This window comes from Ammospiza caudacuta, chromosome 9 (genome assembly GCF_027887145.1).
Source record: "Ammospiza caudacuta isolate bAmmCau1 chromosome 9, bAmmCau1.pri, whole genome shotgun sequence".
NCBI lineage: Eukaryota > Metazoa > Chordata > Aves > Passeriformes > Passerellidae > Ammospiza > Ammospiza caudacuta.
The window spans coordinates 4484203-4508310 of NC_080601.1; positions in this window are offsets into that span (position 1 = coordinate 4484203).

The window sequence follows — 24108 nt, forward strand, 5'->3', positions numbered from 1 at the left end:
TACAACACTGGGATTGTGTGCGCAGCTTGCCAACTGATAGAAAACAGTACCTTACACTTTCCTGACGTTTCCAATCACATGAATATTCGATAAGAAGCTGTTTTGGACAACTTTTCTTTCTTTCATGCCAAACACTTGGCAGACCTCCGTGCAACGTCCAGAACACGATGGGAGATGTTTTCTGTGCTCCCGCAGGTTTTCCTTGCCAGACAGAGTGGAAAAGCTTTCTGCTAGGATGTAGACCACAAAAGACGCTAAAGACGAAGGTACGATGCTCTCCGGAGCTAAGAGCCGCTCCCGGGCTTCTTTCGGCAGAAGCGGCGCTAAGAGAGCACTGTGAGCGGTACAATCGTCTTTGCGCGAAGAAGCCGCTTCTTCGGCTCCGGGAGCCGGAGAGAGCGGCAGCATCGGAAAGGTGAAGAAGGAAGCTGTACAACACTGGGATTGTGTGCGCAGCTTGCCAACTGATAGAAAACAGTACCTTACATTTCCTGACGTTTCCAATCACATGAATATTCGATTGGAAGCTGTTTTGGACAACTTTTCGTTCCTTCTTGTCAAACACTTGGCAGACCTCCGTGCAACGTCCAGAACACGATGGGAGATGTTTTCTGTGCTCCCGCAGGTTTTCCTTGCCAGACAGAGTGGAAAAGCTTTCTGCTAGGATGTAGACCACAAAAGACGCTAAAGACGAAGGTACGATGCTCTCCGGAGCTAAGAGCCGCTCCCGGGCTTCTTTCGGCAGAAGCGGCGCTAAGAGAGCACTGTGAGCGGTAAAATCGTCTGTGCGCGAAGAAGCCGCTTCTTCGGCTCCGGGAGCCGGAGAGAGCGGCAGCATCGGAAAGGTGAAGAAGGAGCTGTACAACACTGGGATTGTGTGCGCAGCTTGCCAACTGATAGAAAACAGTACCTTACCACATTCCTGACGTTTCCAATCACATGAATATTCGATTGGAAGCTGTTTTGGACAACTTTTCTTTCCTTCTTGTCAAACACTTGGCAGACCTCCGTGCAACGTCCAGAACACGATGGGAGATGTTTTCTGTGCTCCCGCAGGTTTTCCTTGCCAGACAGAGTGGAAAAGCTTTCTGCTAGGATGTAGACCACAAAAGACGCTAAAGACGAAGGTACGATGCTCTCCGGAGCTAAGAGCCGCTCCCGGGCTTCTTTCGGCAGAAGCGGCGCTAAGAGAGCACTGTGAGCGGTACAATCGTCTGTGCGCGAAGAAGCCGCTTCTTCGGCTCCGGGAGCCGGAGAGAGCGGCAGCATCGGAAAGGTGAAGAAGGAGCTGTACAACACTGGGATTGTGTGCGCAGCTTGCCAACTGATAGAAAACAGTACCTTACCACATTCCTGACGTTTCCAATCACATGAATATTCGATTGGAAGCTGTTTTGGACAACTTTTCTTTCCTTCTTGTCAAACACTTGGCAGACCTCCGTGCAACGTCCAGAACACGATGGGAGATGTTTTCTGTGCTCCCGCAGGTTTTCCTTGCCAGACAGAGTGGAAAAGCTTTCTGCTAGGATGTAGACCACAAAAGACGCTAAAGACGAAGGTACGATGCTCTCCGGAGCTAAGAGCCGCTCCCGGGCTTCTTTCGGCAGAAGCGGCGCTAAGAGAGCACTGTGAACGGTACAATCGTCTGTGCGCGAAGAAGCCGCTTCTTCGGCTCCGGGAGCCGGAGAGAGTGGCAGCATCGGAAAGGTGAAGAAGGAAGCTGTACAACACTGGGATTGTGTGCGCAGCTTGCCAACTGATAGAAAACAGTACCTTACACTTTCCTGAGGTTTCCAATCACATGAATATTCGATAAGAAGCTGTTTTGGACAACTTTTCTTTCCTTCATGCCAAACACTTGGCAGACCTCCGTGCAACGTCCAGAACACGATGGGAGATGTTTTCTGTGCTCCCGCAGGTTTTCCTTGCCAGACAGAGTGGAAAAGCTTTCTGCTAGGATGTAGACCACAAAAGACTCTAAAGACGAAGGTACGATGCTCTCCGGAGCTAAGAGCCGCTCCCGGGCTTCTTTCGGCAGAAGCCGCGTTAAGGAGAGCACTGTGAGCGGTACAATCGTCTTTGCGCGAAGAAGCCGCTTCTTCGGCTCCGGGAGCCGGAGAGAGCGGCAGCATCGGAAAGGTGAAGAAGGAAGCTGTACAACACTGGGATTGTGTGCGCAGCTTGCCAACTGATAGAAAACAGTACCTTACACTTTCCTGACGTTTCCAATCACATGAATATTCGATAAGAAGCTGTTTTGGACAACTTTTCTTTCCTTCATGCCAAACACTTGGCAGACCTCCGTGCAACGTCCAGAACACGATGGGAGATGTTTTCTGTGCTCCCGCAGGTTTTCCTTGCCAGACAGAGTGGAAAAGCTTTCTGCTAGGATGTAGACCACAAAAGACGCTAAAGACGAAGGTACGATGCTCTCCGGAGCTAAGAGCCGCTCCCGGGCTTCTTTCGGCAGGAGCAGTGCTAAGAGAGCACTGTGAGCGGTACAATCGTCTTTGCGCGAAGAAGCCGCTTCTTCGGCTCCGGGAGCCGGAGAGAGCGGCAGCATCGGAAAGGTGAAGAAGGAAGCTGTACAACACTGGGATTGTGTGCGCAGCTTGCCAACTGATAGAAAACAGTACCTTACACTTTCCTGACATTTCCACTCACACGAATGTTCGATAAGAAGCTGTTTTGGACAGCTTTTCATTTCTTCATGCCAAACACTTGGCAGACCTCCGTGCAACGTCCAGAACACGATGGGAGATGTTTTCTGTGCTCCCGCAGGTTTTCCTTGCCAGACAGAGTGGAAAAGCTTTCTGCTAGGATGTAGACCACAAAAGACGCTAAAGACGAAGGTACGATGCTCTCCGGAGCTAAGAGCCGCTCCCGGGCTTCTTTCGGCAGAAGCCGCGTTAAGGAGAGAACTGTGAGCGGTACAATCGTCTTTGCGCGAAGAAGCCGCTTCTTCGGCTCCGGGAGCCGGAGAGAGCGGCAGCATCGGAAAGGTGAAGAAGGAAGCTGTACAACACAGGGATTGTGTGCGCAGCTTGCCAACTGATAGAAAACAGTACCTTACACTTTCCTGACGTTTCCAATCACATGAATATTCGATTGGAAGCTGTTTTGGACAACTTTTCTTTCCTTCTTGTCAAACACTTGGCAGACCTCCGTGCAACGTCCAGAACACGATGGGAGATGTTTTCTGTGCTCCCGCAGGTTTTCCTTGCCAGACAGAGTGGAAAAGCTTTCTGCTAGGATGTAGACCACAAAAGACGCTAAAGACGAAGGTACGATGCTCTCCGGAGCTAAGAGCCGCTCCCGGGCTTCTTTCGGCAGAAGCGGCGCTAAGAGAGCACTGTGAGCGGTAAAATCGTCTGTGCGCGAAGAAGCCGCTTCTTCGGCTCCGGGAGCCGGAGAGAGCGGCAGCATCGGAAAGGTGAAGAAGGAGCTGTACAACACTGGGATTGTGTGCGCAGCTTGCCAACTGATAGAAAACAGTACCTTACCACATTCCTGACGTTTCCAATCACATGAATATTCGATTGGAAGCTGTTTTGGACAACTTTTCTTTCCTTCTTGTCAAACACTTGGCAGACCTCCGTGCAACGTCCAGAACACGATGGGAGATGTTTTCTGTGCTCCCGCAGGTTTTCCTTGCCAGACAGAGTGGAAAAGCTTTCTGCTAGGATGTAGACCACAAAAGACGCTAAAGACGAAGGTACGATGCTCTCCGGAGCTAAGAGCCGCTCCCGGGCTTCTTTCGGCAGAAGCGGCGCTAAGAGAGCACTGTGAACGGTACAATCGTCTGTGCGCGAAGAAGCCGCTTCTTCGGCTCCGGGAGCCGGAGAGAGCGGCAGCATCGGAAAGGTGAAGAAGGAAGCTGTACAACACTGGGATTGTGTGCGCAGCTTGCCAACTGATAGAAAACAGTACCTTACACTTTCCTGACGTTTCCAATCACATGAATATTCGATAAGAAGCTGTTTTGGACAACTTTTCTTTCCTTCATGCCAAACACTTGGCAGACCTCCGTGCAACGTCCAGAACACGATGGGAGATGTTTTCTGTGCTCCCGCAGGTTTTCCTTGCCAGACAGAGTGGAAAAGCTTTCTGCTAGGATGTAGACCACAAAAGACGCTAAAGACGAAGGTACGATGCTCTCCGGAGCTAAGAGCCGCTCCCGGGCTTCTTTCGGCAGAAGCGGCGCTAAGAGAGCACTGTGAGCGGTACAATCGTCTTTGCGCGAAGAAGCCGCTTCTTCGGCTCCGGGAGCCGGAGAGAGCGGCAGCATCGGAAAGGTGAAGAAGGAAGCTGTACAACACTGGGATTGTGTGCGCAGCTTGCCAACTGATAGAAAACAGTACCTTACATTTCCTGACGTTTCCAATCACATGAATATTCGATTGGAAGCTGTTTTGGACAACTTTTCTTTCCTTCTTGTCAAACACTTGGCAGACCTCCGTGCAACGTCCAGAACACGATGGGAGATGTTTTCTGTGCTCCCGCAGGTTTTCCTTGCCAGACAGAGTGGAAAAGCTTTCTGCTAGGATGTAGACCACAAAAGACGCTAAAGACGAAGGTACGATGCTCTCCGGAGCTAAGAGCCGCTCCCGGGCTTCTTTCGGCAGAAGCGGCGCTAAGAGAGCACTGTGAGCGGTACAATCGTCTGTGCGCGAAGAAGCCGCTTCTTCGGCTCCGGGAGCCGGAGAGAGCGGCAGCATCGGAAAGGTGAAGAAGGAGCTGTACAACACTGGGATTGTGTGCGCAGCTTGCCAACTGATAGAAAACAGTACCTTACCACATTCCTGACGTTTCCAATCACATGAATATTCGATTGGAAGCTGTTTTGGACAACTTTTCTTTCCTTCTTGTCAAACACTTGGCAGACCTCCCTGCAACGTCCAGAACACGATGGGAGATGTTTTCTGTGCTCCCGCAGGTTTTCCTTGCCAGACAGAGTGGAAAAGCTTTCTGCTAGGATGTAGACCACAAAAGACGCTAAAGACGAAGGTACGATGCTCTCCGGAGCTAAGAGCCGCTCCCGGGCTTCTTTCGGCAGAAGCGGCGCTAAGAGAGCACTGTGAACGGTACAATCGTCTGTGCGCGAAGAAGCCGCTTCTTCGGCTCCGGGAGCCGGAGAGAGTGGCAGCATCGGAAAGGTGAAGAAGGAAGCTGTACAACACTGGGATTGTGTGCGCAGCTTGCCAACTGATAGAAAACAGTACCTTACACTTTCCTGAGGTTTCCAATCACATGAATATTCGATAAGAAGCTGTTTTGGACAACTTTTCTTTCCTTCATGCCAAACACTTGGCAGACCTCCGTGCAACGTCCAGAACACGATGGGAGATGTTTTCTGTGCTCCCGCAGGTTTTCCTTGCCAGACAGAGTGGAAAAGCTTTCTGCTAGGATGTAGACCACAAAAGACGCTAAAGACGAAGGTACGATGCTCTCCGGAGCTAAGAGCCGCTCCCGGGCTTCTTTCGGCAGAAGCGGCGCTAAGCGAGCACTGTGAGCGGTACAATCGTCTTTGCGCGAAGAAGCCGCTTCTTCGGCTCCGGGAGCCGGAGAGAGCGGCAGCATCGGAAAGGTGAAGAAGGAAGCTGTACAACACTGGGATTGTGTGCGCAGCTTGCCAACTGATAGAAAACAGTACCTTACACTTTCCTGACGTTTCCAATCACATGAATATTCGATTGGAAGCTGTTTTGGACAACTTTTCTTTCCTTCTTGTCAAACACTTGGCAGACGTCCGTGCAACGTCCAGAAGACGATGGGAGATGTTTTCTGTGCTCCCGCAGGTTTTCCTTGCCAGACAGAGTGGAAAAGCTTTCTGCTAGGATGTAGACCACAAAAGACGCTAAAGACGAAGGTACGATGCTCTCCGGAGCTAAGAGCCGCTCCCGGGCTTCTTTCGGCAGAAGCGGCGCTAAGAGAGCACTGTGAGCGGTACAATCGTCTGTGCGCGAAGAAGCCGCTTCTTCGGCTCCGGGAGCCGGAGAGAGCGGCAGCATCGGAAAGGTGAAGAAGGAGCTGTACAACACTGGGATTGTGTGCGCAGCTTGCCAACTGATAGAAAACAGTACCTTACCACATTCCTGACGTTTCCAATCACATGAATATTCGATTGGAAGCTGTTTTGGACAACTTTTCTTTCCTTCATGCCAAACACTTGGCAGACGTCCGTGCAACGTCCAGAACACGATGGGAGATGTTTTCTGTGCTCCCGCAGGTTTTCCTTGCCAGACAGAGTGGAAAAGCTTTCTGCTAGGATGTAGACCACAAAAGACTCTAAAGACGAAGGTACGATGCTCTCCGGAGCTAAGAGCCGCTCCCGGGCTTCTTTCGGCAGAAGCCGCGTTAAGGAGAGCACTGTGAGCGGTACAATCGTCTTTGCGCGAAGAAGCCGCTTCTTCGGCTCCGGGAGCCGGAGAGAGCGGCAGCATCGGAAAGGTGAAGAAGGAAGCTGTACAACACTGGGATTGTGTGCGCAGCTTGCCAACTGATAGAAAACAGTACCTTACACTTTCCTGAGGTTTCCAATCACATGAATATTCGATAAGAAGCTGTTTTGGACAACTTTTCTTTCCTTCATGCCAAACACTTGGCAGACCTCCGTGCAACGTCCAGAAGACGATGGGAGATGTTTTCTGTGCTCCCGCAGGTTTTCCTTGCCAGACAGAGTGGAAAAGCTTTCTGCTAGGATGTAGACCACAAAAGACGCTAAAGACGAAGGTACGATGCTCTCCGGAGCTAAGAGCCGCTCCCGGGCTTCTTTCGGCAGAAGCGGCGCTAAGAGAGCACTGTGAGCGGTACAATCGTCTGTGCGCGAAGAAGCCGCTTCTTCGGCTCCGGGAGCCGGAGAGAGCGGCAGCATCGGAAAGGTGAAGAAGGAAGCTGTACAACACTGGGATTGTGTGCGCAGCTTGCCAACTGATAGAAAACAGTACCTTACACATTCCTGACGTTTCCAATCACACGAATATTCGATTGGAAGCTGTTTTGGACAGCTTTTCATTTCTTCATGCCAAACACTTGGCAGACCTCCGTGCAACGTCCAGAACACGATGGGAGATGTTTTCTGTGCTCCCGCAGGTTTTCCTTGCCAGACAGAGTGGAAAAGCTTTCTGCTAGGATGTAGACCACAAAAGACGCTAAAGACGAAGGTACGATGCTCTCCGGAGCTAAGAGCCGCTCCCGGGCTTCTTTCGGCAGAAGCGGCGCTAAGAGAGCCCTGTGAGCGGTACAATCGTCTGTGCGCGAAGAAGCCGCTTCTTCGGCTCCGGGAGCCGGAGAGAGCGGCAGCATCGGAAAGGTGAAGAAGGAAGCTGTACAACACTGGGATTGTGTGCGCAACTTGCCAACTGATAGAAAACAGTACCTTACACTTTCCTGACGTTTCCAATCACATGAATATTCGATTGGAAGCTGTTTTGGACAACTTTTCTTTCCTTCATGCCAAACACTTGGCAGACGTCCGTGCAACGTCCAGAAGACGATGGGAGATGTTTTCTGTGCTCCCGCAGGTTTTCCTTGCCAGACAGAGTGGAAAAGCTTTCTGCTAGGATGTAGACCACAAAAGACGCTAAAGACGAAGGTACGATGCTCTCCGGAGCTAAGAGCCGCTCCCGGGCTTCTTTCGGCAGAAGCGGCGCTAAGAGAGCACTGTGAGCGGTACAATCGTCTGTGCGCGAAGAAGCCGCTTCTTCGGCTCCGGGAGCCGGAGAGAGCGGCAGCATCGGAAAGGTGAAGAAGGAAGCTGTACAACACTGGGATTGTGTGCGCAGCTTGCCAACTGATAGAAAACAGTACCTTACACATTCCTGACGTTTCCAATCACACGAATATTCGATTGGAAGCTGTTTTGGACAGCTTTTCATTTCTTCATGCCAAACACTTGGCAGACCTCCGTGCAACGTCCAGAACACGATGGGAGATGTTTTCTGTGCTCCCGCAGGTTTTCCTTGCCAGACAGAGTGGAAAAGCTTTCTGCTAGGATGTAGACCACAAAAGACGCTAAAGACGAAGGTACGATGCTCTCCGGAGCTAAGAGCCGCTCCCGGGCTTCTTTCGGCAGAAGCGGCGCTAAGAGAGCCCTGTGAGCGGTACAATCGTCTGTGCGCGAAGAAGCCGCTTCTTCGGCTCCGGGAGCCGGAGAGAGCGGCAGCATCGGAAAGGTGAAGAAGGAAGCTGTACAACACTGGGATTGTGTGCGCAACTTGCCAACTGATAGAAAACAGTACCTTACACTTTCCTGACGTTTCCAATCACATGAATATTCGATTGGAAGCTGTTTTGGACAACTTTTCTTTCCTTCATGCCAAACACTTGGCAGACGTCCGTGCAACGTCCAGAACACGATGGGAGATGTTTTCTGTCCTCCCGCAGGTTTTCCTTGCCAGACAGAGTGGAAAAGCTTTCTGCTAGGATGTAGACCACAAAAGACGCTAAAGACGAAGGTACGATGCTCTCCGGAGCTAAGAGCCGCTCCCGGGCTTCTTTCGGCAGGAGCAGTGCTAAGAGAGCACTGTGAGCGGTACAATCGTCTTTGCGCGAAGAAGCCGCTTCTTCGGCTCCGGGAGCCGGAGAGAGCGGCAGCATCGGAAAGGTGAAGAAGGAAGCTGTACAACACTGGGATTGTGTGCGCAGCTTGCCAACTGATAGAAAACAGTACCTTACACTTTCCTGACGTTTCCACTCACACGAATGTTCGATAAGAAGCTGTTTTGGACAGCTTTTCATTTCTTCATGCCAAACACTTGGCAGACCTCCGTGCAACGTCCAGAACACGATGGGAGATGTTTTCTGTGCTCCCGCAGGTTTTCCTTGCCAGACAGAGTGGAAAAGCTTTCTGCTAGGATGTAGACCACAAAAGACGCTAAAGACGAAGGTACGATGCTCTCCGGAGCTAAGAGCCGCTGCCGGGCTTCTTTCGGCAGAAGCGGCGCTAAGAGAGCACTGTGAGCGGTACAATCGTCTTTGCGCGAAGAAGCCGCTTCTTCGGCTCCGGGAGCCGGAGAGAGCGGCAGCATCGGAAAGGTGAAGAAGGAAGCTGTACAACACTGGGATTGTGTGCGCAGCTTGCCAACTGATAGAAAACAGTACCTTACACATTCCTGACGTTTCCAATCACACGAATATTCGATTGGAAGCTGTTTTGGACAGCTTTTCATTTCTTCCTGCCAAACACTTGGCAGACGTCCGTGCAACGTCCAGAACACGATGGGAGATGTTTTCTGTGCTCCCGCAGGTTTTCCTTGCCAGACAGAGTGGAAAAGTTTTCTGCTAGGATGTAGACCACAAAAGACGCTAAAGACGAAGGTACGATGCTCTCCGGAGCTAAGAGCCGCTCCCGGGCTTCTTTCGGCAGAAGCGGCGCTAAGAGAGCACTGTGAACGGTACAATCGTCTTTGCGCGAAGAAGCCGCTTCTTCGGCTCCGGGAGCCGGAGAGAGCGGCAGCATCGCAAAGGTGAAGAAGGAAGCTGTACAACACTGGGATTGTGTGCGCAGCTTGCCAACTGATAGAAAACAGTACCTTACACTTTCCTGAGGTTTCCAATCACATGAATATTCGATAAGAAGCTGTTTTGGACAACTTTTCTTTCCTTCATGCCAAACACTTGGCAGACGTCCGTGCAACGTCCAGAACACGATGGGAGATGTTTTCTGTGCTCCCGCAGGTTTTCCTTGCCAGACAGAGTGGAAAAGCTTTCTGCTAGGATGTAGACCACAAAAGACGCTAAAGACGAAGGTACGATGCTCTCCGGAGCTAAGAGCCGCTGCCGGGCTTCTTTCGGCAGAAGCGGCGCTAAGAGAGCACTGTGAGCGGTACAATCGTCTGTGCGCGAAGAAGCCGCTTCTTCGGCTCCGGGAGCCGGAGAGAGCGGCAGCATCGGAAAGGTGAAGAAGGAAGCTGTACAACACTGGGATTGTGTGCGCAGCTTGCCAACTGATAGAAAACAGTACCTTACACATTCCTGACGTTTCCAATCACACGAATATTCGATTGGAAGCTGTTTTGGACAGCTTTTCATTTCTTCATGCCAAACACTTGGCAGACCTCCGTGCAACGTCCAGAACACGATGGGAGATGTTTTCTGTGCTCCCGCAGGTTTTCCTTGCCAGACAGAGTGGAAAAGCTTTCTGCTAGGATGTAGACCACAAAAGACGCTAAAGACGAAGGTACGATGCTCTCCGGAGCTAAGAGCCGCTCCCGGGCTTCTTTCGGCAGAAGCGGCGCTAAGAGAGCCCTGTGAGCGGTACAATCGTCTGTGCGCGAAGAAGCCGCTTCTTCGGCTCCGGGAGCCGGAGAGAGCGGCAGCATCGGAAAGGTGAAGAAGGAAGCTGTACAACACTGGGATTGTGTGCGCAACTTGCCAACTGATAGAAAACGGTACCTTACACTTTCCTGACGTTTCCAATCACATGAATATTCGATTGGAAGCTGTTTTGGACAACTTTTCTTTCCTTCATGCCAAACACTTGGCAGACGTCCGTGCAACGTCCAGAAGACGATGGGAGATGTTTTCTGTGCTCCCGCAGGTTTTCCTTGCCAGACAGAGTGGAAAAGCTTTCTGCTAGGATGTAGACCACAAAAGACGCTAAAGACGAAGGTACGATGCTCTCCGGAGCTAAGAGCCGCTCCCGGGCTTCTTTCGGCAGAAGCGGCGCTAAGAGAGCACTGTGAGCGGTACAATCGTCTGTGCGCGAAGAAGCCGCTTCTTCGGCTCCGGGAGCCGGAGAGAGCGGCAGCATCGGAAAGGTGAAGAAGGAAGCTGTACAACACTGGGATTGTGTGCGCAGCTTGCCAACTGATAGAAAACAGTACCTTACACATTCCTGACGTTTCCAATCACACGAATATTCGATTGGAAGCTGTTTTGGACAGCTTTTCATTTCTTCATGCCAAACACTTGGCAGACCTCCGTGCAACGTCCAGAACACGATGGGAGATGTTTTCTGTGCTCCCGCAGGTTTTCCTTGCCAGACAGAGTGGAAAAGCTTTCTGCTAGGATGTAGACCACAAAAGACGCTAAAGACGAAGGTACGATGCTCTCCGGAGCTAAGAGCCGCTCCCGGGCTTCTTTCGGCAGAAGCGGCGCTAAGAGAGCCCTGTGAGCGGTACAATCGTCTGTGCGCGAAGAAGCCGCTTCTTCGGCTCCGGGAGCCGGAGAGAGCGGCAGCATCGGAAAGGTGAAGAAGGAAGCTGTACAACACTGGGATTGTGTGCGCAACTTGCCAACTGATAGAAAACAGTACCTTACACTTTCCTGACGTTTCCAATCACATGAATATTCGATTGGAAGCTGTTTTGGACAACTTTTCTTTCCTTCATGCCAAACACTTGGCAGACGTCCGTGCAACGTCCAGAACACGATGGGAGATGTTTTCTGTGCTCCCGCAGGTTTTCCTTGCCAGACAGAGTGGAAAAGCTTTCTGCTAGGATGTAGACCACAAAAGACGCTAAAGACGAAGGTACGATGCTCTCCGGAGCTAAGAGCCGCTCCCGGGCTTCTTTCGGCAGGAGCAGTGCTAAGAGAGCACTGTGAGCGGTACAATCGTCTTTGCGCGAAGAAGCCGCTTCTTCGGCTCCGGGAGCCGGAGAGAGCGGCAGCATCGGAAAGGTGAAGAAGGAAGCTGTACAACACTGGGATTGTGTGCGCAGCTTGCCAACTGATAGAAAACAGTACCTTACACTTTCCTGACGTTTCCACTCACACGAATGTTCGATAAGAAGCTGTTTTGGACAGCTTTTCATTTCTTCATGCCAAACACTTGGCAGACCTCCGTGCAACGTCCAGAACACGATGGGAGATGTTTTCTGTGCTCCCGCAGGTTTTCCTTGCCAGACAGAGTGGAAAAGCTTTCTGCTAGGATGTAGACCACAAAAGACGCTAAAGACGAAGGTACGATGCTCTCCGGAGCTAAGAGCCGCTGCCGGGCTTCTTTCGGCAGAAGCGGCGCTAAGAGAGCACTGTGAGCGGTACAATCGTCTTTGCGCGAAGAAGCCGCTTCTTCGGCTCCGGGAGCCGGAGAGAGCGGCAGCATCGGAAAGGTGAAGAAGGAAGCTGTACAACACTGGGATTGTGTGCGCAGCTTGCCAACTGATAGAAAACAGTACCTTACACATTCCTGACGTTTCCAATCACACGAATATTCGATTGGAAGCTGTTTTGGACAGCTTTTCATTTCTTCCTGCCAAACACTTGGCAGACGTCCGTGCAACGTCCAGAACACGATGGGAGATGTTTTCTGTGCTCCCGCAGGTTTTCCTTGCCAGACAGAGTGGAAAAGCTTTCTGCTAGGATGTAGACCACAAAAGACGCTAAAGACGAAGGTACGATGCTCTCCGGAGCTAAGAGCCGCTCCCGGGCTTCTTTCGGCAGAAGCGGCGCTAAGAGAGCACTGTGAACGGTACAATCGTCTTTGCGCGAAGAAGCCGCTTCTTCGGCTCCGGGAGCCGGAGAGAGCGGCAGCATCGCAAAGGTGAAGAAGGAAGCTGTACAACACTGGGATTGTGTGCGCAGCTTGCCAACTGATAGAAAACAGTACCTTACACTTTCCTGAGGTTTCCAATCACATGAATATTCGATAAGAAGCTGTTTTGGACAACTTTTCTTTCCTTCATGCCAAACACTTGGCAGACGTCCGTGCAACGTCCAGAACACGATGGGAGATGTTTTCTGTGCTCCCGCAGGTTTTCCTTGCCAGACAGAGTGGAAAAGCTTTCTGCTAGGATGTAGACCACAAAAGACGCTAAAGACGAAGGTACGATGCTCTCCGGAGCTAAGAGCCGCTGCCGGGCTTCTTTCGGCAGAAGCGGCGCTAAGAGAGCACTGTGAGCGGTACAATCGTCTGTGCGCGAAGAAGCCGCTTCTTCGGCTCCGGGAGCCGGAGAGAGCGGCAGCATCGGAAAGGTGAAGAAGGAAGCTGTACAACACTGGGATTGTGTGCGCAGCTTGCCAACTGATAGAAAACAGTACCTTACACATTCCTGACGTTTCCAATCACACGAATATTCGATTGGAAGCTGTTTTGGACAGCTTTTCATTTCTTCATGCCAAACACTTGGCAGACCTCCGTGCAACGTCCAGAACACGATGGGAGATGTTTTCTGTGCTCCCGCAGGTTTTCCTTGCCAGACAGAGTGGAAAAGCTTTCTGCTAGGATGTAGACCACAAAAGACGCTAAAGACGAAGGTACGATGCTCTCCGGAGCTAAGAGCCGCTCCCGGGCTTCTTTCGGCAGAAGCGGCGCTAAGAGAGCCCTGTGAGCGGTACAATCGTCTGTGCGCGAAGAAGCCGCTTCTTCGGCTCCGGGAGCCGGAGAGAGCGGCAGCATCGGAAAGGTGAAGATGGAAGCTGTACAACACTGGGATTGTGTGCGCAACTTGCCAACTGATAGAAAACGGTACCTTACACTTTCCTGACGTTTCCAATCACATGAATATTCGATTGGAAGCTGTTTTGGACAACTTTTCTTTCCTTCATGCCAAACACTTGGCAGACGTCCGTGCAACGTCCAGAACACGATGGGAGATGTTTTCTGTGCTCCCGCAGGTTTTCCTTGCCAGACAGAGTGGAAAAGCTTTCTGCTAGGATGTAGACCACAAAAGACGCTAAAGACGAAGGTACGATGCTCTCCGGAGCTAAGAGCCGCTCCCGGGCTTCTTTCGGCAGAAGCGGCGCTAAGAGAGCACTGTGAGCGGTACAATCGTCTGTGCGCGAAGAAGCCGCTTCTTCGGCTCCGGGAGCCGGAGAGAGCGGCAGCATCGGAAAGGTGAAGAAGGAAGCTGTACAACACTGGGATTGTGTGCGCAGCTTGCCAACTGATAGAAAACAGTACCTTACACATTCCTGACGTTTCCAATCACACGAATATTCGATTGGAAGCTGTTTTGGACAGCTTTTCATTTCTTCATGCCAAACACTTGGCAGACCTCCGTGCAACGTCCAGAACACGATGGGAGATGTTTTCTGTGCTCCCGCAGGTTTTCCTTGCCAGACAGAGTGGAAAAGCTTTCTGCTAGGATGTAGACCACAAAAGACGCTAAAGACGAAGGTACGATGCTCTCCGGAGCTAAGAGCCGCTCCCGGGCTTCTTTCGGCAGAAGCGGCGCTAAGAGAGCCCTGTGAGCGGTACAATCGTCTGTGCGCGAAGAAGCCGCTTCTTCGGCTCCGGGAGCCGGAGCGAGCGGCAGCATCGGAAAGGTGAAGAAGGAAGCTGTACAACACTGGGATTGTGTGCGCAACTTGCCAACTGATAGAAAACAGTACCTTACACTTTCCTGACGTTTCCAATCACATGAATATTCGATTGGAAGCTGTTTTGGACAACTTTTCTTTCCTTCATGCCAAACACTTGGCAGACGTCCGTGCAACGTCCAGAACACGATGGGAGATGTTTTCTGTGCTCCCGCAGGTTTTCCTTGCCAGACAGAGTGGAAAAGCTTTCTGCTAGGATGTAGACCACAAAAGACGCTAAAGACGAAGGTACGATGCTCTCCGGAGCTAAGAGCCGCTCCCGGGCTTCTTTCGGCAGAAGCGGCGCTAAGAGAGCACTGTGAGCGGTACAATCGTCTTTGCGCGAAGAAGCCGCTTCTTCGGCTCCGGGAGCCGGAGAGAGCGGCAGCATCGGAAAGGTGAAGAAGGAAGCTGTACAACACTGGGATTGTGTGCGCAGCTTGCCAACTGATAGAAAACAGTACCTTACACTTTCCTGACGTTTCCAATCACATGAATATTCGATTGGAAGCTGTTTTGGACAACTTTTCTTTCCTTCTTGTCAAACACTTGGCAGACCTCCCTGCAATGTCCAGAACACGATGGGAGATGTTTTCTGTGCTCCCGCAGGTTTTCCTTGCCAGACAGAGTGGAAAAGCTTTCTGCTAGGATGTAGACCACAAAAGACGCTAAAGACGACGGTACGATGCTCTCCGGAGCTTAGAGCCGCTCCCGGGCTTCTTTCGGCAGAAGCGGCGCTAAGAGAGCACTGTGAGCGGTACAATCGTCTTTGCGCGAAGAAGCCGCTTCTTCGGCTCCGGGAGCCGGAGAGAGCGGCAGCATCGGAAAGGTGAAGAAGGAAGCTGTACAACACTGGGATTGTGTGCGCAGCTTGCCAACTGATAGAAAACAGTACCTTACACATTCCTGACGTTTCCAATCACACGAATATTCGATTGGAAGCTGTTTTGGACAACTTTTCTTTCCTTCTTGTCAAACACTTGGCAGACCTCCGTGCAACGTCCAGAACACGATGGGAGATGTTTTCTGTGCTCCCGCAGGTTTTCCTTGCCAGACAGAGTGGAAAAGCTTTCTGCTAGGATGTAGACCACAAAAGACGCTAAAGACGAAGGTACGATGCTCTCCGGAGCTAAGAGCCGCTCCCGGGCTTCTTTCGGCAGAAGCCGCGTTAAGGAGAGCACTGTGAGCGGTACAATCGTCTTTGCGCGAAGAAGCCGCTTCTTCGGCTCCGGGAGCCGGAGAGAGCGGCAGCATCGGAAAGGTGAAGAAGGAAGCTGTACAACACTGGGATTGTGTGCGCAGCTTGCCAACTGATAGAAAACAGTACCTTACACTTTCCTGACATTTCCACTCACACGAATGTTCGATAAGGAGCTGTTTTGGACAGCTTTTCATTTCTTCATGCCAAACACTTGGCAGACCTCCGTGCAACGTCCAGAACACGATGGGAGATGTTTTCTGTGCTCCCGCAGGTTTTCCTTGCCAGACAGAGTGGAAAAGCTTTCTGCTAGGATGTAGACCACAAAAGACGCTAAAGACGAAGGTACGATGCTCTCCGGAGCTAAGAGCCGCTCCCGGGCTTCTTTCGGCAGAAGCGGCGCTAAGAGAGCACTGTGAGCGGTACAATCGTCTGTGCGCGAAGAAGCCGCTTCTTCGGCTCCGGGAGCCGGAGAGAGCGGCAGCATCGGAAAGGTGAAGAAGGAAGCTGTACAACACTGGGATTGTGTGCGCAGCTTGCCAACTGATAGAAAACAGTACCTTACACATTCCTGACGTTTCCAATCACACGAATATTCGATTGGAAGCTGTTTTGGACAGCTTTTCATTTCTTCATGCCAAACACTTGGCAGACCTCCGTGCAACGTCCAGAACACGATGGGAGATGTTTTCTGTGCTCCCGCAGGTTTTCCTTGCCAGACAGAGTGGAAAAGCTTTCTGCTAGGATGTAGACCACAAAAGACGCTAAAGACGAAGGTACGATGCTCTCCGGAGCTAAGAGCCGCTGCCGGGCTTCTTTCGGCAGAAGCGGCGCTAAGAGAGCCCTGTGAGCGGTACAATCGTCTGTGCGCGAAGAAGCCGCTTCTTCGGCTCCGGGAGCCGGAGAGAGCGGCAGCATCGGAAAGGTGAAGAAGGAAGCTGTACAACACTGGGATTGTGTGCGCAACTTGCCAACTGATAGAAAACAGTACCTTACACTTTCCTGACGTTTCCAATCACATGAATATTCGATTGGAAGCTGTTTTGGACAACTTTTCTTTCCTTCATGCCAAACACTTGGCAGACGTCCGTGCAACGTCCAGAACACGATGGGAGATGTTTTCTGTGCTCCCGCAGGTTTTCCTTGCCAGACAGAGTGGAAAAGCTTTCTGCTAGGATGTAGACCACAAAAGACGCTAAAGACGAAGGTACGATGCTCTCCGGAGCTAAGAGCCGCTCCCGGGCTTCTTTCGGCAGAAGCGGCGCTAAGAGAGCACTGTGAGCGGTACAATCGTCTGTGCGCGAAGAAGCCGCTTCTTCGGCTCCGGGAGCCGGAGAGAGCGGCAGCATCGGAAAGGTGAAGAAGGAAGCTGTACAACACTGGGATTGTGTGCGCAGCTTGCCAACTGATAGAAAACAGTACCTTACACATTCCTGACGTTTCCAATCACACGAATATTCGATTGGAAGCTGTTTTGGACAGCTTTTCATTTCTTCATGCCAAACACTTGGCAGACCTCCGTGCAACGTCCAGAACACGATGGGAGATGTTTTCTGTGCTCCCGCAGGTTTTCCTTGCCAGACAGAGTGGAAAAGCTTTCTGCTAGGATGTAGACCACAAAAGACGCTAAAGACGAAGGTACGATGCTCTCCGGAGCTAAGAGCCGCTCCCGGGCTTCTTTCGGCAGAAGCGGCGCTAAGAGAGCCCTGTGAGCGGTACAATCGTCTGTGCGCGAAGAAGCCGCTTCTTCGGCTCCGGGAGCCGGAGAGAGCGGCAGCATCGGAAAGGTGAAGAAGGAAGCTGTACAACACTGGGATTGTGTGCGCAACTTGCCAACTGATAGAAAACAGTACCTTACACTTTCCTGACGTTTCCAATCACATGAATATTCGATTGGAAGCTGTTTTGGACAACTTTTCTTTCCTTCATGCCAAACACTTGGCAGACGTCCGTGCAACGTCCAGAACACGATGGGAGATGTTTTCTGTGCTCCCGCAGGTTTTCCTTGCCAGACAGAGTGGAAAAGCTTTCTGCTAGGATGTAGACCACAAAAGACGCTAAAGACGAAGGTACGATGCTCTCCGGAGCTAAGAGCCGCTCCCGGGCTTCTTTCGGCAGAAGCGGCGCTAAGAGAGCACTGTGAGCGGTACAATCGTCTTTGCGCGAAGAAGCCGCTTCTTCGGCTCCGGGAGCCGGAGAGAGCGGCAGCATCGGAAAGGTGAAGAAGGAAGCTGTACAACACTGGGATTGTGTGCGCAGCTTGCCAACTGATAGAAAACAGTACCTTACACTTTCCTGACGTTTCCAATCACATGAATATTCGATTGGAAGCTGTTTTGGACAACTTTTCTTTCCTTCTTGTCAAACACTTGGCAGACCTCCGTGCAACGTCCAGAACACGATGGGAGATGTTTTCTGTGCTCCCGCAGGTTTTCCTTGCCAGACAGAGTGGAAAAGCTTTCTGCTAGGATGTAGACCACAAAAGACGCTAAAGACGACGGTACGATGCTCTCCGGAGCTTAGAGCCGCTCCCGGGCTTCTTTCGGCAGAAGCGGCGCTAAGAGAGCACTGTGAGCGGTACAATCGTCTTTGCGCGAAGAAGCCGCTTCTTCGGCTCCGGGAGCCGGAGAGAGCGGCAGCATCGGAAAGGTGAAGAAGGAAGCTGTACAACACTGGGATTGTGTGCGCAGCTTGCCAACTGATAGAAAACAGTACCTTACACATTCCTGACGTTTCCAATCACACGAATATTCGATTGGAAGCTGTTTTGGACAACTTTTCTTTCCTTCTTGTCAAACACTTGGCAGACCTCCGTGCAACGTCCAGAACACGATGGGAGATGTTTTCTGTGCTCCCGCAGGTTTTCCTTGCCAGACAGAGTGGAAAAGCTTTCTGCTAGGATGTAGACCACAAAAGACGCTAAAGACGAAGGTACGATGCTCTCCGGAGCTAAGAGCCGCTCCCGGGCTTCTTTCGGCAGAAGCCGCGTTAAGGAGAGCACTGTGAGCGGTACAATCGTCTTTGCGCGAAGAAGCCGCTTCTTCGGCTCCGGGAGCCGGAGAGAGCGGCAGCATCGGAAAGGTGAAGAAGGAAGCTGTACAACACTGGGATTGTGTGCGCAGCTTGCCAACTGATAGAAAACAGTACCTTACACTTTCCTGACATTTCCACTCACACGAATGTTCGATAAGGAGCTGTTTTGGACAGCTTTTCATTTCTTCATGCCAAACACTTGGCAGACCTCCGTGCAACGTCCAGAACACGATGGGAGATGTTTTCTGTGCTCCCGCAGGTTTTCCTTGCCAGACAGAGTGGAAAAGCTTTCTGCTAGGATGTAGACCACAAAAGACGCTAAAGACGAAGGTACGATGCTCTCCGGAGCTAAGAGCCGCTCCCGGGCTTCTTTCGGCAGAAGCGGCGCTAAGAGAGCACTGTGAGCGGTACAATCGTCTGTGCGCGAAGAAGCCGCTTCTTCGGCTCCGGGAGCCGGAGAGAGCGGCAGCATCGGAAAGGTGAAGAAGGAAGCTGTACAACACTGGGATTGTGTGCGCAGCTTGCCAACTGATAGAAAACAGTACCTTACACATTCCTGACGTTTCCAATCACACGAATATTCGATTGGAAGCTGTTTTGGACAGCTTTTCATTTCTTCATGCCAAACACTTGGCAGACCTCCGTGCAACGTCCAGAACACGATGGGAGATGTTTTCTGTGCTCCCGCAGGTTTTCCTTGCCAGACAGAGTGGAAAAGCTTTCTGCTAGGATGTAGACCACAAAAGACGCTAAAGACGAAGGTACGATGCTCTCCGGAGCTAAGAGCCGCTGCCGGGCTTCTTTCGGCAGAAGCGGCGCTAAGAGAGCCCTGTGAGCGGTACAATCGTCTGTGCGCGAAGAAGCCGCTTCTTCGGCTCCGGGAGCCGGAGAGAGCGGCAGCATCGGAAAGGTGAAGAAGGAAGCTGTACAACACTGGGATTGTGTGCGCAACTTGCCAACTGATAGAAAACAGTACCTTACACTTTCCTGACGTTTCCAATCACATGAATATTCGATTGGAAGCTGTTTTGGACAACTTTTCTTTCCTTCATGCCAAACACTTGGCAGACGTCCGTGCAACGTCCAGAACACGATGGGAGATGTTTTCTGTGCTCCCGCAGGTTTTCCTTGCCAGACAGAGTGGAAAAGCTTTCTGCTAGGATGTAGACCACAAAAGACGCTAAAGACGAAGGTACGATGCTCTCCGGAGCTAAGAGCCGCTCCCGGGCTTCTTTCGGCAGAAGCGGCGCTAAGAGAGCACTGTGAGCGGTACAATCGTCTGTGCGCGAAGAAGCCGCTTCTTCGGCTCCGGGAGCCGGAGAGAGCGGCAGCATCGGAAAGGTGAAGAAGGAAGCTGTACAACACTGGGATTGTGTGCGCAGCTTGCCAACTGATAGAAAACAGTACCTTACACATTCCTGACGTTTCCAATCACACGAATATTCGATTGGAAGCTGTTTTGGACAGCTTTTCATTTCTTCATGCCAAACACTTGGCAGACCTCCGTGCAACGTCCAGAACACGATGGGAGATGTTTTCTGTGCTCCCGCAGGTTTTCCTTGCCAGACAGAGTGGAAAAGCTTTCTGCTAGGATGTAGACCACAAAAGACGCTAAAGACGAAGGTACGATGCTCTCCGGAGCTAAGAGCCGCTCCCGGGCTTCTTTCGGCAGAAGCGGCGCTAAGAGAGCCCTGTGAGCGGTACAATCGTCTGTGCGCGAAGAAGCCGCTTCTTCGGCTCCGGGAGCCGGAGAGAGCGGCAGCATCGGAAAGGTGAAGAAGGAAGCTGTACAACACTGGGATTGTGTGCGCAACTTGCCAACTGATAGAAAACAGTACCTTACACTTTCCTGACGTTTCCAATCACATGAATATTCGATTGGAAGCTGTTTTGGACAACTTTTCTTTCCTTCATGCCAAACACTTGGCAGACGTCCGTGCAACGTCCAGAACACGATGGGAGATGTTTTCTGTGCTCCCGCAGGTTTTCCTTGCCAGACAGAGTGGAAAAGCTTTCTGCTAGGATGTAGACCACAAAAGACGCTAAAGACGAAGGTACGATGCTCTCCGGAGCTAAGAGCCGCTCCCGGGCTTCTTTCGGCAGAAGCGGCGCTAAGAGAGCACTGTGAGCGGTACAATCGTCTTTGCGCGAAGAAGCCGCTTCTTCGGCTCCGGGAGCCGGAGAGAGCGGCAGCATCGGAAAGGTGAAGAAGGAAGCTGTACAACACTGGGATTGTGTGCGCAGCTTGCCAACTGATAGAAAACAGTACCTTACACTTTCCTGACGTTTCCAATCACATGAATATTCGATTGGAAGCTGTTTTGGACAACTTTTCTTTCCTTCTTGTCAAACACTTGGCAGACCTCCGTGCAACGTCCAGAACACGATGGGAGATGTTTTCTGTGCTCCCGCAGGTTTTCCTTGCCAGACAGAGTGGAAAAGCTTTCTGCTAGGATGTAGACCACAAAAGACGCTAAAGACGACGGTACGATGCTCTCCGGAGCTAAGAGCCGCTCCCGGGCTTCTTTCGGCAGAAGCGGCGCTAAGAGAGCACTGTGAGCGGTACAATCGTCTTTGCGCGAAGAAGCCGCTTCTTCGGCTCCGGGAGCCGGAGAGAGCGGCAGCATCGGAAAGGTGAAGAAGGAAGCTGTACAACACTGGGATTGTGTGCGCAGCTTGCCAACTGATAGAAAACAGTACCTTACACATTCCTGACGTTTCCAATCACACGAATATTCGATTGGAAGCTGTTTTGGACAACTTTTCTTTCCTTCTTGTCAAACACTTGGCAGACCTCCGTGCAACGTCCAGAACACGATGGGAGATGTTTTCTGTGCTCCCGCAGGTTTTCCTTGCCAGACAGAGTGGAAAAGCTTTCTGCTAGGATGTAGACCACAAAAGACGCTAAAGACGAAGGTACGATGCTCTCCGGAGCTAAGAGCCGCTCCCGGGCTTCTTTCGGCAGAAGCCGCGTTAAGGAGAGCACTGTGAGCGGTACAATCGTCTTTGCGCGAAGAAGCCGCTTCTTCGGCTCCGGGAGCCGGAGAGAGCGGCAGCATCGGAAAGGTGAAGAAGGAAGCTGTACAACACTGGGATTGTGTGCGCAGCTTGCCAACTGATAGAAAACAGTACCTTACACTTTCCTGACATTTCCACTCACACGAATGTTCGATAAGGAGCTGTTTTGGACAGCTTTTCATTTCTTCATGCCAAACACTTGGCAGACCTCCGTGCAACGTCCAGAACACGATGGGAGATGTTTTCTGTGCTCCCGCAGGTTTTCCTTGCCAGACAGAGTGGAAAAGCTTTCTGCTAGGATGTAGACCACAAAAGATGCTAAAGACGAAGGTACGATGCTCTCCGGAGCTAAGAGCCGCTCCCGGGCTTCTTTCGGCAGAAGCGGCGCTAAGCGAGCACTGTGAGCGGTACAATCGTCTTTGCGCGAAGAAGCCGCTTCTTCGGCTCCGGGAGCCGGAGAGAGCGGCAGCATCGGAAAGGTGAAGAAGGAAGCTGTACAACACTGGGATTGTGTGCGCAGCTTGCCAACTGATAGAAAACAGTACCTTACACTTTCCTGACGTTTCCAATCACATGAATATTCGATTGGAAGCTGTTTTGGACAACTTTTCTTTCCTTCTTGTCAAACACTTGGCAGACCTCCGTGCACCGTCCAGAACACGATGGGAGATGTTTTCTGTGCTCCCGCAGGTTTTCCTTGCCAGACAGAGTGGAAAAGCTTTCTGCTAGGATGTAGACCACAAAAGACGCTAAAGACGAAGGTACGATGCTCTCCGGAGCTAAGAGCCGCTCCCGGGCTTCTTTCGGCAGAAGCGGCGCTAAGAGAGCACTGTGAGCGGTAAAATCGTCTGTGCGCGAAGAAGCCGCTTCTTCGGCTCCGGGAGCCGGAGAGAGCGGCAGCATCGGAAAGGTGAAGAAGGAGCTGTACAACACTGGGATTGTGTGCGCAGCTTGCCAACTGATAGAAAACAGTACCTTACACTTTCCTGACGTTTCCAATCACATGAATATTCGATTGGAAGCTGTTTTGGACAACTTTTCTTTCCTTCTTGTCAAACACTTGGCAGACCTCCGTGCAACGTCCAGAACACGATGGGAGATGTTTTCTGTGCTCCCGCAGGTTTTCCTTGCCAGACAGAGTGGAAAAGCTTTCTGCTAGGATGTAGACCACAAAAGACGCTAAAGACGAAGGTACGATGCTCTCCGGAGCTAAGAGCCGCTCCCGGGCTTCTTTCGGCAGAAGCGGCGCTAAGAGAGCACTGTGAGCGGTACAATCGTCTGTGCGCGAAGAAGCCGCTTCTTCGGCTCCGGGAGCCGGAGAGAGCGGCAGCATCGGAAAGGTGAAGAAGGAAGCTGTACAACACTGGGATTGTGTGCGCAGCTTGCCAACTGATAGAAAACAGTACCTTACACTTTCCTGACATTTCCACTCACACGAATGTTCGATAAGAAGCTGTTTTGGACAGCTTTTCATTTCTTCATGCCAAACACTTGGCAGACCTCCGTGCAACGTCCAGAACACGATGGGAGATGTTTTCTGTGCTCCCGCAGGTTTTCCTTGCCAGACAGAGTGGAAAAGCTTTCTGCTAGGATGTAGACCACAAAAGACGCTAAAGACGAAGGTACGATGCTCTCCGGAGCTAAGAGCGGCTGCCGGGCTTCTTTCGGCAGAAGCCGCGTTAAGGAGAGAACTGTGAGCGGTACAATCGTCTTTGCGCGAAGAAGCCGCTTCTTCGGCTCCGGGAGCCGGAGAGAGCGGCAGCATCGGAAAGGTGAAGAAGGAAGCTGTACAACACTGGGATTGTGTGCGCAGCTTGCCAACTGATAGAAAACAGTACCTTACACTTTCCTGACGTTTCCAATCACATGAATATTCGATAAGAAGCTGTTTTGGACAACTTTTCTTTCCTTCATGCCAAACACTTGGCAGACCTCTGTGCAACGTCCAGAACACGATGGGAGATGTTTTCTGTGCTCCCGCAGGTTTTCCTTGCCAGACAGAGTGGAAAAGCTTTCTGCTAGGATGTAGACCACAAAAGACGCTAAAGACGAAGGTACGATGCTCTCCGGAGCTAAGAGCCGCTCCCGGGCTTCTTTCGGCAGGAGCAGTGCTAAGAGAGCACTGTGAGCGGTACAATCGTCTTTGCGCGAAGAAGCCGCTTCTTCGGCTCCGGGAGCCGGAGAGAGCGGCAGCATCGGAAAGGTGAAGAAGGAAGCTGTACAACACTGGGATTGTGTGCGCAGCTTGCCAACTGATAGAAAACAGTACCTTACACTTTCCTGACGTTTCCACTCACACGAATGTTCGATAAGAAGCTGTTTTGGACAGCTTTTCATTTCTTCATGCCAAACACTTGGCAGACCTCCGTGCAACGTCCAGAACACGATGGGAGATGTTTTCTGTGCTCCCGCAGGTTTTCCTTGCCAGACAGAGTGGAAAAGCTTTCTGCTAGGATGTAGACCACAAAAGACGCTAAAGACGAAGGTACGATGCTCTCCGGAGCTAAGAGCCGCTCCCGGGCTTCTTTCGGCAGAAGCGGCGCTAAGAGAGCACTGTGAGCGGTACAATCGTCTTTGCGCGAAGAAGCCGCTTCTTCGGCTCCGGGAGCCGGAGAGAG